Source organism: Rhinatrema bivittatum, chromosome 3 (assembly GCF_901001135.1).
Source record: "Rhinatrema bivittatum chromosome 3, aRhiBiv1.1, whole genome shotgun sequence".
In the NCBI taxonomy this organism is placed as follows: Eukaryota; Metazoa; Chordata; class Amphibia; order Gymnophiona; family Rhinatrematidae; genus Rhinatrema; species Rhinatrema bivittatum.
The window spans coordinates 309220282-309234218 of NC_042617.1; the positions used below are offsets into that span (position 1 = coordinate 309220282).

Here is a 13937-nt window from a genome sequence, read left to right on the forward strand (position 1 = left end):
CCTTAGCCTCCACCACCCTCCCGACCCCCCAAAAAAAAGTTTTAAAATTACCTGGTGGTCCAGTGGGCCCTGGGAGCGATCTCCCGCTCTCGGGCCGTCGGCTGCCACTAATAAAAATGGCACCGATGGCCCTTTGCCCTTACCATGTGACAGGGTAACTGTGCCATTGGCCAGCCCCTGTCACATGTTAGGAGTACTGGACGGCCCGCGCCATTTTAAAGATGGCGCCGGCCGTCCACTGGATGGCCCGTGCCATTTTTAAAGATGGCGCCGGCCGTCCACTGGATGGCCTGTGCCATTTTTAAAGATGGCGCCGGCCGTCCAGTGCTCCTACCATGTGACAGGGGCCGGCCAATGGCACAGTTACCCTGTCACATGGTAAGGGCAAAGGGCCATCGGTGCCATTTTTATTAGTGGCAGCCGATGGCCCGAGAGCGGGAGATCGCTCCCAGGACCCCCGCTGGACCACCAGGTAATTTTAAAACGTTTTTGGTGGGGTCGGGAGGGTGGTGGAGGCTAAGGGAGCGGTTTTAAAGGGTCGGGGTGGGTTTTTTGTTTATCGGATTCGGCGCAGCCGATAAAAAAAAAAAACGATCGGGCCAGACGAAAAAAAATGCACGATTTGAATCGGAACCGGAACCGAACCGATTCCGGTTCCGATTCACATCTCTAATCTGTTCCTTCCCCAGCGGCTCAGTCGACTGTCCAGGAACTGCATCAATTGTGCATACCACGAAGCAGCTACTACAAAAAGCAGCCCAAAGGTCTAAGAAATTATTTGATGCACACTATTGTGAAGCTCCCCAGTTTAAACCGGGTGACAAAGTGTGGCTCAGTACCCAGTTTATCCGACTCAAACTGCCATCGGCTTGGTTTGCTCCCAGGTACATTGGCCCTTTTCCGGTGCTCCGCTAGTTGGGTCCAGTCACCTACAAACTCCAGTTACCCTCCTCTCTCAAAATCCACAACGCCTTCCACATTCCATTGTTGAAACCCTTGGTATTGTCTGACTTCTCTAAGAAACCGCCAGCTCCTCAACAGCTGTCATCGGAGGCTGACGTGACATACCAAGTTCAAAACGTCCTTGATGTGAGGAAACGTGGAAAAAGGTGGGAGTACCTCCTGTCTTGGGAGGGTTTTGGACTGGAAGAGAACAGCTAGGAGCCTGCCACCAATATCCTTGATAAGGAACTCATCAGGCAGTTTCATGCCACACATCCTCAAAAACCCAAACCCCTGGGGGGGCCCTAGTAAGGGGGGTACTGTTATGACTGACGGCAGCAGGCGACCCAACTCACGTCATGTGCTGCCCTGCTCTCCTCGCTGGGCGAATTTGCGGCTGTGGCTAGCCGCTCCCAACGCAAGCCGTCTACCTCCCGGGACTTCTCATTGCGGCTGGGACGCCGCCGACCTCCATGCCTCCTCTGGTGGGAGGAGATCTAAAGTAGCCACTAGGAGGTCTGATGTGTCCAGAGTGCCTTCCATTAGGCAAACTAGGCAGTCGCTCAGAGCACCAAAAATTTGGGGCTGGAAAAATGCTACCAGAGCAAGGCCCAGAGGAGTTATGTGCCAGAGTCAATACCACCGAAGAAGGGAGCACTGCACTGGAGCCACTGCCACCAGTAGGAGGAAGTGCTGTGCTGGAGCTGCCACCTATAAATGACTTGGGGAAGGAGGGTGCATGAACTCTTGCACCCAGCCCTGGCTCTTCAGGTGCTTTTCTCCCTCACGGGGAAAAGCCTGAGGATGGAGGGATGTTTCTGATCAAAAAGGAACAACTAGGAGATCAGGATTTGGTCCCCCAAGAAGGAGGAAGTGATTTGGGGCTCCACAGTTCGTGAAGAGTCTGGGAGGTGCAGCCCAGATGGGTTAAGGCTTGGGAAGACCCAAGATCCCTTGCTTGTGGTCCCAAGGAGTGTTCCTGTGACATGCCAGGAGACTATTTGGTGGTCCCAGAGTGGTAAGAAGAGTTATTCCATGCCTAAGAGATAAATAAAGATGTGACTATGTTTGAAAAGAACCGTGTGAGGAATGTGAAGTCATCTATTCTACTCACATGGAAAGGGCATGTGATTCTGGGGGTTTTTTTTTCCTATAAAGCTCATTAAATGCAAATTTGGAAGAAGAAAGTTTGTTGTTTTGTTGTTGCTGATATTGTTACTAATGCTGAAAGAAGCCTGTATACCCTTAGAAATTCAGTGATTTGCATGTAATATTACCTTGGCTGCTGGTATCCCTAGATTGCAAATTGAAAGCTTTGTTTTGAAGATACTGACTTACTTTATCGCAAGGTGATGGCTTCGACAGAGGCTGGTATTAATGCTGAAGGAAGGTGGAGAGCAAACGTAGAGGGTCATGGGGCGGAAAGATGTGTGGTTAGAGCTGTCCCTGTCCAGCTTAAGTAAATACTACCCTCGCCTCTGAGCCCGGTCTACCACAACATCTGCTTGACCACTGTGTGATACTTTTTGTGAACCCACGAGAGAGTGGTACTTAGCTCACAAACAGGCATCAGACACCTCATATTTTATGTGCCACATCAGGGGGTTATGGAAGTATACCATGGGACAGAAGTCTGATTCTAGTTGAAAATGCACCAGTTCTTCTGATCCCACCATGGGATGGGACGTCAGTTCTAATTTCATCATGGGAGGAAGATACTAGTAGCCTAAATATCCCTTTCTAGCGCTGCTGAGAGCAGAGCCAGGTTCAGCAGAGCCTCCGAAGAACCTGCAGCTCTTATTCTGTATACATTGTGGGCTGGCAGCCCATGCTGGGTCATGCACCAAGCAAACTAACGTGGCCGTTTGTCCCTCAGTGTGTGGGGGTCAAAGTCTTCTGAAGTGACCGGGTAGGTCCCTTAGTATTCAGCAACTTATCTGTGTGGCCTTTTTACAAGTTTTTCTCGGCGATTCCTGCAGAAGCGGCTGGCAGGAGCCCAGGCCCTGTGGGGTGGCTGAGGAGGAAAAGCCTGCACGGGTGCTGAGAGAGATAGTGAATCCTTCCTGCGATAAGGCACAACACAAGAAGAGTGTGGGTTACAGAAATGGAGCTTGAGAGGCACAAGTATGTGCATGTATGTGTGGATGGTTGAGAACCAGGGCGTACACTATGACTGTATGCATCAGTAATGTGTGCAAGTATATTTTGTGGATATATGTATGTCTACATACCAATATCTGTTATCTGTATGCTTTCTATACACTCTCTATAAATGAATATGTATGTATATATTTATATCTAAATATATGTAATTGTATGTGTGTACAAGCAAGCATATGTGTCTGAATTCATATATATTTATTTATTTATTTAGTTAGTTAGTTAGTTAGTTAGTTAGTATTTTTTTCTATACCGACATTCATAATACAGATCATATCATATCGGTTTACAAGGAACCAGGGGTAGTAACAGTAACCTTAACATAGTAGTAGAGGCAAAAAAGTTACAATAAAACAAGGGTAAGGAACTAGGAAGAAGAAGAAGCCAGTAAAAGAAAGGTAACTCGGTAACTATAACAATTCAATTATAATGTCTGAGATGGAGTGCACTGAACATAATGCCTTAGCGAATGGTCTGTGGCAGAGCTGATGTAAGCCTGGGTTAGGGGAAGGCTTGTTGAAACAGCCAGGTCTTAGGTTTTTTTCTGAAAGTCAACAAGCAGGGGGATAGCATATAGGATAGGATATATATCTGTATGGATGTGTAAACTTAGGTGCATGTGTGTATGTTGCATGGATGGCCACATGGGTGTGTGCATCTCTGAATGTGTAGATCTCACTTACAAGAATGGAACTTTATTTTAAACGCCAACACAGCTGACCCAGAAATATACAAAACTTTCTAAATTCAAACATACAGAAAGGATGCAGAGCTGGGTGCCTGTGCACGTGAGCTTCAGGCAACTAAAGTTATTCCCTTGCAGGATGAGACACAGAGTATCCTCGCTAACGGGCCGATACAGTAAAGTCCGCGGGAGAGCGGGCGAACGCCCGCTCTCCTGTGCGCGCGATTCTCTATTCAAATGAGGCCCGGCGGTAAAAACAGGCAAAAGGAGGCGCTAGGGACACTAGCGCGTCCCTAGCGCCTCCTTTTGGACCGGAGCGGCGGCTGTCAGCGGGTTTGACAGCCGACACTCAATTTTGCCGGCGTCGGTTCTCGAGCCTGCTGACAGCCACAGGCTCGGAAACCGGACGCCGGCAAAATTGAGCGTCCAGTTTTCGACCCGACAGCCGCGGGCCGACTTCAATTTTTTTTTTTTAACTTTTCGAAACTTTCGGGACCTCCGACTTAATATCGCCATGATATTAAGTCGGAGGGTGCACAGAAAAGAAGTTTTTACTGCTTTTCTGTGCACTTTCCCGGTGCCCGAAGAAATTAGCGCCTACCTTTTGGGTAGGCGCTAATTAATTTCTGAAAGCAAAATGTGCGGCTTGGCTGCACATTTTGTTTTCTGAATCGCGCGGAAATACCTAATAGCGCCCGCAACATGCATTTGCATGTTGCGGGCGCTATTAGGTTCGGGGGGTTGGACGCGCGTTTTCGGCCCCTTACTGAATAAGGAGTAACGCTAGCGCGTCGAAAACGCACGTCCAATGGCGGGTTAACAGTGCGCTCCGTCACACGTGGAAAAGTGTCCTGACCAAACAAGGTAGCAATTATTGACTGCAGTGGGATAATGAGACGATATCTCCATTTTTTGCAGATGACACCAAACTTGGTCGCCCTGTAAATAAACCGCAGAACTCAATGGATTTTACAGAAGGACTTGGATACTTTGGCTAGTGGAGAGGCAACCAGCAGATGAGATTTAATACGGATAAGTATAGGGCAGATACAATGTACTTTGAAAGGGCCATTCCTTACTAAAATTAGCCAGGGGAAAGACCCGAATACGAGTGATAAGTAACCGGGAATGAGTGTGCAAAGCCAGACAGCAGCAGCCAAAGCCGGTGTGCATGAAATGGGAGATGTGAGCAGACCTCATTTGGAGCATGGGGTTCAGTTTTGGGTGATCATCTTCAAAAAGGAAATCCAAATGTCAGAAAAGGTTCAAAGAACAGCAACCAAACTAATAAAGAGGACTTGTGGCTTACATGGGCTGGGAGATTGTCCAAATTGGAGCTGTTTATGTTTTTATTTATTTTAAAATTACTTTCATACCACATATTCGCAAGAAGGGTTCACAGCGGTTTACAGAAATACAATACATGCATAATCATAAAATACATCACATTAAATTTCTGTATTGGACTCTGTCTGACTAACATTTCCTGAACCTCAAATTGAGTAACACTCTCCGACGCTGTTTTTGAAAACTCTTGAATTCTTTTAGGTTACATTAGAAAAACGAGGTTTAAGAGGAAGCTTAATTATACTGTAGAAATATATCAAAGATCCTACAAGACTCTCACAGGTGACGTTTTACGAAAGGATAATACATGGATAAATCAAGGGAAGATCCTCTCAGGTTAAGGAGAAGTAGATTTCACCACCTCCAAAGGAAGGGATTTTACTGAGAGGGGTGAAATTATGGAGCATTTCCCCAGCAGAAGTAGTTCTGGCTACAATACTCAGCCAATTCAAAAGTAAATATTTTTAGAGGGAACAGATATTGGTAGGGGATATAGATACCGGTTAGGGAGAAGAGTTAATCCAGCGATTCTGAGCTGGTAGCTATGTTTGGGCTCAGGAAGGACTTTTCGGTGCTGCAGCCTTGGCTACCGTTGCGGAGGGATTTTCCCCTCCCCTGGATTTACCATTTAGAGAGAGCTGTCAGGCAGTCTGCAGGAGACTGGACTGGATGAACCCCCCTGGTCTTCCCTCAACTATGTAACCAAGAAATTAAGTAAGAATTGTGTAATAGTGTGTTATAAACCCGCACGGCATGGTTGCACTGATGTGGTAACGTTCATCAGATCTTTTTGTAAACATTTTGTTATGCGTATGTGCACTATGTTTCTGCACGTATGAAGTGTGCCTATGCAAATAAAGTATGTAATTTCTCTGCAAATGTATGTACATATATCTCTGTATGTATATATATATATATATATAGGTACAGTATGTGTGCGAATGGCCCCGCACTTGCATGTACATGCACGTGTATGCGTGTGTCTGAACGTCGCCTGGCGGGTCACTTCCAGTCAGCGCTTGGGGCAGGTGCCGTGAGTAAAAGCCGGGGGTCATGGTTGACAGTCCCTATGGTTCAAGCCACTGGAGGTCTTTTGGAGAGCTCCAGTTTCCTGTTACCAGAAGTAGAGAGGAGGAGGAGGGGGATGTGGGAGGACCCTTGGGCCGCAGCAGTGCTCTCCTCCACCACACCTCACCCCCCCCCCCCCCCCGGGCGCTGGTAGCGCCCTGAAGAGGCTGCCCCCTCTCCGGTTTCTGTAATAGTCGGTCAGCTCCATCAGAGGGAGCGCGAAGGTGCCGGGAGGGGAGGGGGGTTCCAGAGGGCGCGGGAGATGCAGAGAGACTTCACCTTCGCTTCGGGACTTCCTGCGAACTCCAGTGCAAGAGGAGCAGCAATGCGCCGAGGAACTTTCTGAAGACGGAGGGGATCTTTCTAAAGGCAAAGCAAGCTCCCGTCTTCCCTGACTGGTTTTTTTTGTTTTTGTTTTTCCTCCCTTTCTGCGTCTCTCCCTGGTGCACCTGTCAGAAAGCGACAGAGAGGAGGGACGCCACGATGGTTGTTGGCTGCTGGAGTCCTCGGCCGGTAAGCAGAGTGCGCATTAACTGAAGAAGGGACCTTTTTGTTCCAGATGCCAAAGCTGAGCCGAAAAGCAAGAGCCAGAGAGAGAGAGAAAGAAAGGCAGAGAAGGAGGAAAAAAAGAAAAAGAGGGGGAGAGAAAGAGGTGTAGAATAGAGAGAGGAGGGACAGCGAGAATGAGGAAGAGGCGACGAGAGTGACAGGATGAGGGGGAAGGGTCCCAGGGAGCAGGTGAGGGGGATTTAGTTGGGGTCTCAGAGCTCATTCTGATCCGTTCTCCCGCACTGCCCCGTGGGCTGGATACAAGCTGGGGGCAATGCTAAGTTGCCCTTGTGCCATCACCTCGGAAGCCACTGAAAAGGGCTTTGCTGCTTCTCGGGCGTTTTACAAAAATCGTTCAAATTGAAAAGCAAAGCAGTGTTCCCCCTCCCAATTATTATTAACAACCTGGAGAGGTTCGCAACCCGCCTCCTGGACTGCAGATCCTAAGTGCGCAGCGCTGAGAAGTTCAGCCCCCCAAATTGTCTGTTTTATTTTAATTCACCCAGCGGGAAAGACATTGCCCTATAACTCGGAGAGCCTTGTGGATTTCAAGTGGTTAGGAGCCGAGCCTGTTCCCAGTTTGGGGTTTTGAGCTTTTGCCTGCACTGGAAAGCGAAAGAGAACGACATGACCGAGGGTGAGAAACAAGGAAAGAGAAAAAAAAATGAATGAGAGCAAGAAGAAAAGAAAAGGAAGAATGCGATCAAAAACGCATTTTCGAGAAGAAGGGGGGGGGGGGTGGGCAGAAAGAAAAGAAAGCCATAGGAGAAGGAAAGAAAAATTACAGCTAAAGGAGAAAAGAGAGAGGGGGGGGGGGGTGATTCTGATGAAGGACATTTACTCTCTTCCATTCTGTGGTTATGGAAAAAATTCTTTCTTGAATTAAGGGCTTTAAATCAGAAGCCGGGGAAGGAGGGTGGGGGGACAGATAATCAGGTCAAGTGGACAAAACAGGAGCCGATCCAATTCAATCCGGGATGGAAGCCGACTTGAATTATCCGACTAACTTCAAGTCAGATACTGTCTTTGCGGATGGAGGCCTGGGTTTGAGACTGGTTGGGTCTCCTCCTGCCCCTGGCTTTATCTCCAACCGTTACTGTGTTTGGCTGGACTTTGGCCTGTGTCGCGGGCATAGGTGCCAGCTCTGTGGGTGCAGTGGGTGCTTGAGCATCCACTTAATATCGAGCAAACTCCTTCACTGTGTCTGGGGGGGGGGAGAGAGAGAGAGAGAGAGAGGAGTAAATTGTGTTGTTTAGCTCCCTCAGTCATTTTGAAAAGTTGGCTTCTTTGATCTCAGGAGAAGTGAGCAGGGGGTGATCAGGGACACGAGTCTGTGCTGGATACTAACCGCCAAGACAAACTTTCATGCATGCATGCAATGTGTCCATACACAAACACACCTGTATAATCTCTTCATGCCTACATACACTGGCATGCATTCTCTAAGAATAAAACATGCAAATACTGCCACACGTTTGAGCTTACAGATGTCAGCATTTGCAAACTCTCACATAAATAAAGGGGCATAGTCACTCGGGCCTCTCTACCTTCACATGCAAACACATATCTGGATTCACACGTATATCACGTGCAGAGCTTCATAGATACCTGTGTACAGATCAGCGTCTACCACAAAATGGCACATGCAGGCACAGGTGCTCAGGCAGGCAAATGCACTCACAAATGTGCACAGAGACATAGGAGCCCAACTTTTCAAAACGATTGGGGGTGCTAAACTCAGCACAAATTACCCCTGCCTGAACAACAGTGAGGGAGTTCGCTCAAAACTGAGCGGGTGCTCAAGCATCCACTGTACCCACAGAGCTGGCACCTATTGATAAAGAGAGAGAGAGAGAGAGAGAGAGTCAGTTCTATCATCGGGGTGTGTAATGCTCATCGTCAGCACAGGACAACTCATGGGTAGCCTGACCGCAGCAGCATCACTGCAAAAAAAAAGCTCAGCTACGAGGAATCTACTGATGAAACCCAGACTTCCCTCAGACTCCATCTGCTCTTGGCAGGCTGTGAAGAGGGCCGACCATAGTGGGGAGTGGAGCCTCGGGCAAATTAGGCAGACTAGGGCCCTCCCACCACGAGATGGAAGACTGGAGGGTGGGGGAAGATGGGGTTCCCCTCCTCCCTTGGAGGGAGGAGACCTCCATATTTATAATACCTCCAGTCTGCCAGAAGGGATAACAGGGGCTATTGCACTGATTTGCTTCCCGCCCTCCCTTCAAGGCCAGATTTACCCTCCAGTCTCCTCCCCACCATTCACCCCACATCCCTGAGTACCAACTACTCCTCCCAACCCCTCTCCTTCCTATCCCCCCTAACACCTAATCCCTACATTCTTAGCTTGAAGGCTGCTTTTCTACTTCCTGGGGGCCTCGTCCTCACCTCCCTTCCTCCTGCCTGACCCAGTCATGCGTTTGGCTGGTGGCAGAGGGAGAGGAACCAGCAGCAGGAGCTTGTTAGACGTGCCGGGCCAGCTCTCCTTACTGGCTGGGCCGCAGATGGGGGTTACAACAGAGGGGAGTGGCAGCGATGGTGTGGAAGGGGTGGGGGACCCAAAAACACAGGGTCCTGCTTCATTCCCCCATCTAGGAAGGACCCTGACCATGAAGGAAGTCTGAAACAACCCAGTTCTCCAAATAATAAAATGCAGATTCGGCGTCCTCTATCTGTGCATTTGCTCACGATACACACGGAGGCAGCTGTGAACAAATTTTATTTCTGGTACACACAGAAAAGCACAACGCGCTTTCACTCACAGGTCATTCTGGTTTTTTTTGGTGGCCAGTGTATTAAGGTGTGATAGGCTCAGCGCAGATTTTAACTCCCGTTTCTGTGTACGTTTTGTGTTTGTAACTTTATTCCCAATTTAATAAGGATTTTAGTGCACATAAACTATGCACAGGAATGGAAATTAAAATGTGCGCACAGATTAGCACTCCTTGTGAATCCACGTTAATGAAGGCGTGAGCTATTACTCCCCCCATGCAGAGAGGTCCGTAGGCTTAACTCAAGTTCTCTTGGCGCTGGAAATTTACTCCTGGGTCAGAGGTGGAGTAAAGTTAACTCATACTTCTGGGTTGAGTTTTAGGCCCTGGTGCTTTGCCCCAGGGCGGCTGTGAACTTGGGTTTTGTGCAAACAACTTCTACGAACGCAGGAAGGTATGAATCATAAATCTTTTAAAATAAATAACTAACAGGTCGATACTGTAAGACCGCGGGAGAGCAGACGAATGCCCGCTCTCCCGGCGCGCGCACCGGCCCTTCGCCGGTGCGGGCGATTCAGTATTTAAATGAGGCGACGCGGTGCAAACGAGGAAACAGGTCGATACAGTAAAGTGTGCTCCGTCGGAGCGCACTGTCAGCCTGTTCTGGACGCGTGTTTTCCCTTACCCCTTATTCAGTAAGGGGAGGAAAACACGCGGCCCACCCGCGGCACCTAATAGCGCCCTCAACATGCAAATGCATGTTGATGGCCCTATTAGGTATGCGCGTGGGATCCAGTAAGTAAAATGTGCAGCCAAGCCGCACATTTTACTCTAAGAAATTAGCGCCGACCCAAAGGTCGGCGCTAATTTCTTCCGGTGCCAGGAAAGTGCACAGAAAAGCAGTAAAAACTGCTTTTCTGTGCACCCTCCGACTTAATATCATAGCGATATTAAGTCGGAGGTCCCCAAAAGTAAAAAAAAGTGAAAAAAAAAATAATTTTGAATTCGGCCCGCGGCTGTCGGGCCGAAAACTGGACGCTCAATTTTGCCAGCGTCTGGTTTCCGAGCCCGTGGCTGTCAGCGGGCTCGAGAACCGACGCCGGCAAAATTGAGCGTCGGCTGTCAAACCCGCTGACAGCCGCCGCTCCAGGCCAAAAGGAGGCGCTAGGGACGCGCTAGTGTCCCTAGCGCCTCCTTTTCCCCGTTTTTCCCGCGTCACCCTCATTTAAATACTGAATCGCCCGCACCGGCGAAGGGCCGGTGCGCGCGCCGGGAGAGCGGGCGTTCGTCCGCTCTCCCCGCGGTCTTACAGTATCGACCTGAAAAGGAGGCGCTAGGGACACTAGCGCGTCCCTAGCGCCTCCTTTTCGCCTGGAGCGGCGGCTGTCAGCGGGTTTGACAGCCGACGCTCAATTTTGCCGGCGTCGGTTCTTGAGCCCGCTGACAGCCACGGGCCTCGGAAACCGGACGCCGGCAAAATTGAGCGTCCGGTTTTCGGCCCGACAGCCGCGGGCCGAATTCAAATTTTTTTTTTTTACTTTTTTACCTTTGGGGACCTCCGACTTAATATCGCTATGATATTAAGTCGGAGGGTGCACAGAAAAGCAGTTTTTACTGCTTTTCTGTGCACTTTCCTGGCGCCGGAAGAAATTAGCGCCGACCTTTGGGTCGGCGCTAATTTCTTAGAGTAAAATGTGTGGCTTGGCTGCACATTTTACTTACTGGATCCCGCGCGCATACCTAATAGGGCCATCAACATGCATTTGCATGTTGAGGGCGCTATTAGGTGCCGCGGGTGGGCCGCGTGTTTTCCTCCCCTTACTGAATAAGGGGTAAGGGAAAACACGCGTCCAGAACAGGCTGACAGTGCGCTCCGACGGAGCACACTTTACTGTATCGACCTGTAAGTACGTAAGCACAACGTTTTTGCTTCTAACTCATGTTGTCTGCGCACAACTTTTAGGAGCATAAATGTTTTCTGCACACAATAATAATGTGCATCTAACCATGTTTTTTGTGTGCATAATTTTTGGATTTTTTTTTTTTTTTAATCCTGATGCATTAGCATACCATTAGTTTACTGCACCGGGAGTTAACCTTTTGAACGTATGATTAAAGAAACTGTGCACTGAAAATCAGCCCACGTTTTTTTCTTCATGGGGTCCTCGGATGGTGATGCAGTTGAAGTCCCTACAGGTGAAAGCCGTGCCTAGGAGGATAGCACTGATTGGGGGACTGACTTTCTACGGTGGGGGCTCTCTTATGAGAGGAAGCAGTCTCACGGGCAGGGTGGCAGGTTTGCTGACAATATTCTCAGTGCCTCTTATAGTACTGTGTCATTATTTCTAGCACACTCAACTGTCCAGGGCAGGAAACCTATGAGCCAACTGTTGCAAACCAAGGAGGTGGAGCCCAAACACAGAAACTAGAATTTCAAGAAATGTTCAGTCCGACAAGAAACTATGTACTACTTTAGAGGACTTGCTTTGTGGCCCTTTTCTCCTTCTCCGCCCACCTGCCCAGGTCAGCCTGGGCTGCCACTCGTGCTCAGGACTTCAGGGGCATCTCCTCCAGGGCTGAATCTGTCATTGTGTGGCTCTGTGCAAGCAAAAGTGGCTGCAGGGGCCCCAGAAGAGACCCTTTGCAAGGCGCAGCTCGAGGGAGGAGCAAACAGGTCACTTGCCCAGGACCCCTGCCCTGCAAGGGATCCTCATGGAGAAGCTGAGGGGCATCCCAGAGGCAGAGTTTCAGGTTGCTCAGCTCTGATCGGGCCCATTCCTTAGTTTCTGCCCTGAGCCCCAGTGTATCTAACTGACTTTCCCCTCCGCACCCCGCCAGCCCAAAGGATGAGACACTGCAAGACAAATCAGCCCTGTCAAGCACAAACTAACTCTAGGGATCTTTTGGATCCTTTCTTATTCTGTAAGGGCACTGCAGTAATTCCCACTATGGGTCAACTCTTTTTCATTTCTAATGGTAAACTAGTGTAAAACAGTAACAACTTTCAATTTTATTGACAAAGGTTAGCTATGAAGTGTACCACAGAGGTGAGAGGCTCTGTATCCCTGTGCCCATCCCCTGAGCCATCCAGTCCTAGAGGTGAGAGGCTCTGTATCCCTGTGCCCATCCCCTGAGCCATCCAGTCCTAGAGGTGAGAGGCTCTGTATCCCTGTGCCCATCCCCTGAGCCATCCAGTCCCAGAGGTGAGAGGCTCTGTATCCCTGCGCCCATCCCCTGAGCCATCCAGTCCCAGAGGTGAGAGGCTCTGTATCCCTGCGCCCATCCCCTGAGCCATCCAGTCCCAGAGGTGAGAGGCTCTGTATCCCTGTGCCCATCCCCCTGAGCCATCCAGTCCTAGAGGTGAGGGGCTCTGTATCCCTGTGCCCATCCCCTGAGCCATCCAGTCCTAGAGGTGAGAGGCTCTGTATCCCTGCGCCCATCCCCTGAGCCATCCAGTCCTAGAGGTGAGAGGCTCTGTATCCCTGCACCCATCCCCTGAGCCATCCAGTCCTAGAGGTGAGAGGCTCTGTATCCCTGTGCCCATCCCCTGAGCCATCCAGTCCTAGAGGTGAGAGGCTCTGTATCCCTGTGCCCATCCCCTGAGCCATCCAGTCCTAGAGGTGAGAGGCTCTGTATCCCTGCACCCATCCCCTGAGCCATCCAGTCCTAGAGGTGAGAGGCTCTGTATCCCTTTGCCCATCCCCTGAGCCATCCAGTCCTAGAGGTGAGAGGCTCTGTATCCCTGTGCCCATCCCCTGAGCCATCCAGTCCCAGAGGTGAGAGGCTCTGTATCCCTGCACCCATCCCCTGAGCCATCCAGTCCTAGAGGTGAGAGGCTCTGTATCCCTGTGCCCATCCCCTGAGCCATCCAGTCCCAGAGGTGAGAGGCTCTGTATCCCTGCGCCCATCCCCTGAGCCATCCAGTCCTAGAGGTGAGAGGCTCTGTATCCCTGTGCCCATCCCCTGAGCCATCCAGTCCTAGAGGTGAGAGGCTCTGTATCCCTGCACCCATCCCCTGAGCCATCCAGTCCTAGAGGTGAGAGGCTCTGTATCCCTGTGCCCATCCCCTGAGCCATCCAGTCCCAGAGGTGAGAGGCTCTGTATCCCTGCGCCCATCCCCTGAGCCATCCAGTCCTAGAGGTGAGAGGCTCTGTATCCCTGTGCCCATCCCCTGAGCCATCCAGTCCCAGAGGTGAGAGGCTCTGTATCCCTGCACCCATCCCCTGAGCCATCCAGTCCTAGAGGTGAGAGGCTCTGTATCCCTGTGCCCATCCCTGAGCCATCCAGTCCCAGAGGTGAGAGGCTCTGTATCCCTGCGCCCATCCCCTGAGCCATCCAGTCCTAGAGGTGAGAGGCTCTGTATCCCTGCGCCCATCCCCTGAGCCATCCAGTCCCAGAGGTGAGAGGCTCTGTATCCCTGCGCCCATCCCCTGAGCCATCCAGTCCTAGAGGTGAGAGGCTCTGTA

The 13937-nt window shown here is 50.3% G+C and overlaps 1 protein-coding gene across 2 annotated transcripts in view; it reads left to right on the plus strand.

The window, feature by feature from the left end:
- The first annotated feature begins 6358 nt into the window (after window positions 1-6358).
- The window catches only part of NFE2 (nuclear factor, erythroid 2), a 73977-nt gene continuing 66398 nt past the window's right edge, over window positions 6359-13937 (plus strand). The window contains exon 1 of one of the 2 annotated variants that reach the window (XM_029595156.1): window positions 6359-6715. The gene's annotated coding sequence lies outside the window, so the exon portion shown is untranslated. The remainder of the gene's footprint in view (window positions 6716-13937) is intronic. The other variant, XM_029595155.1, reaches the window with a different exon arrangement.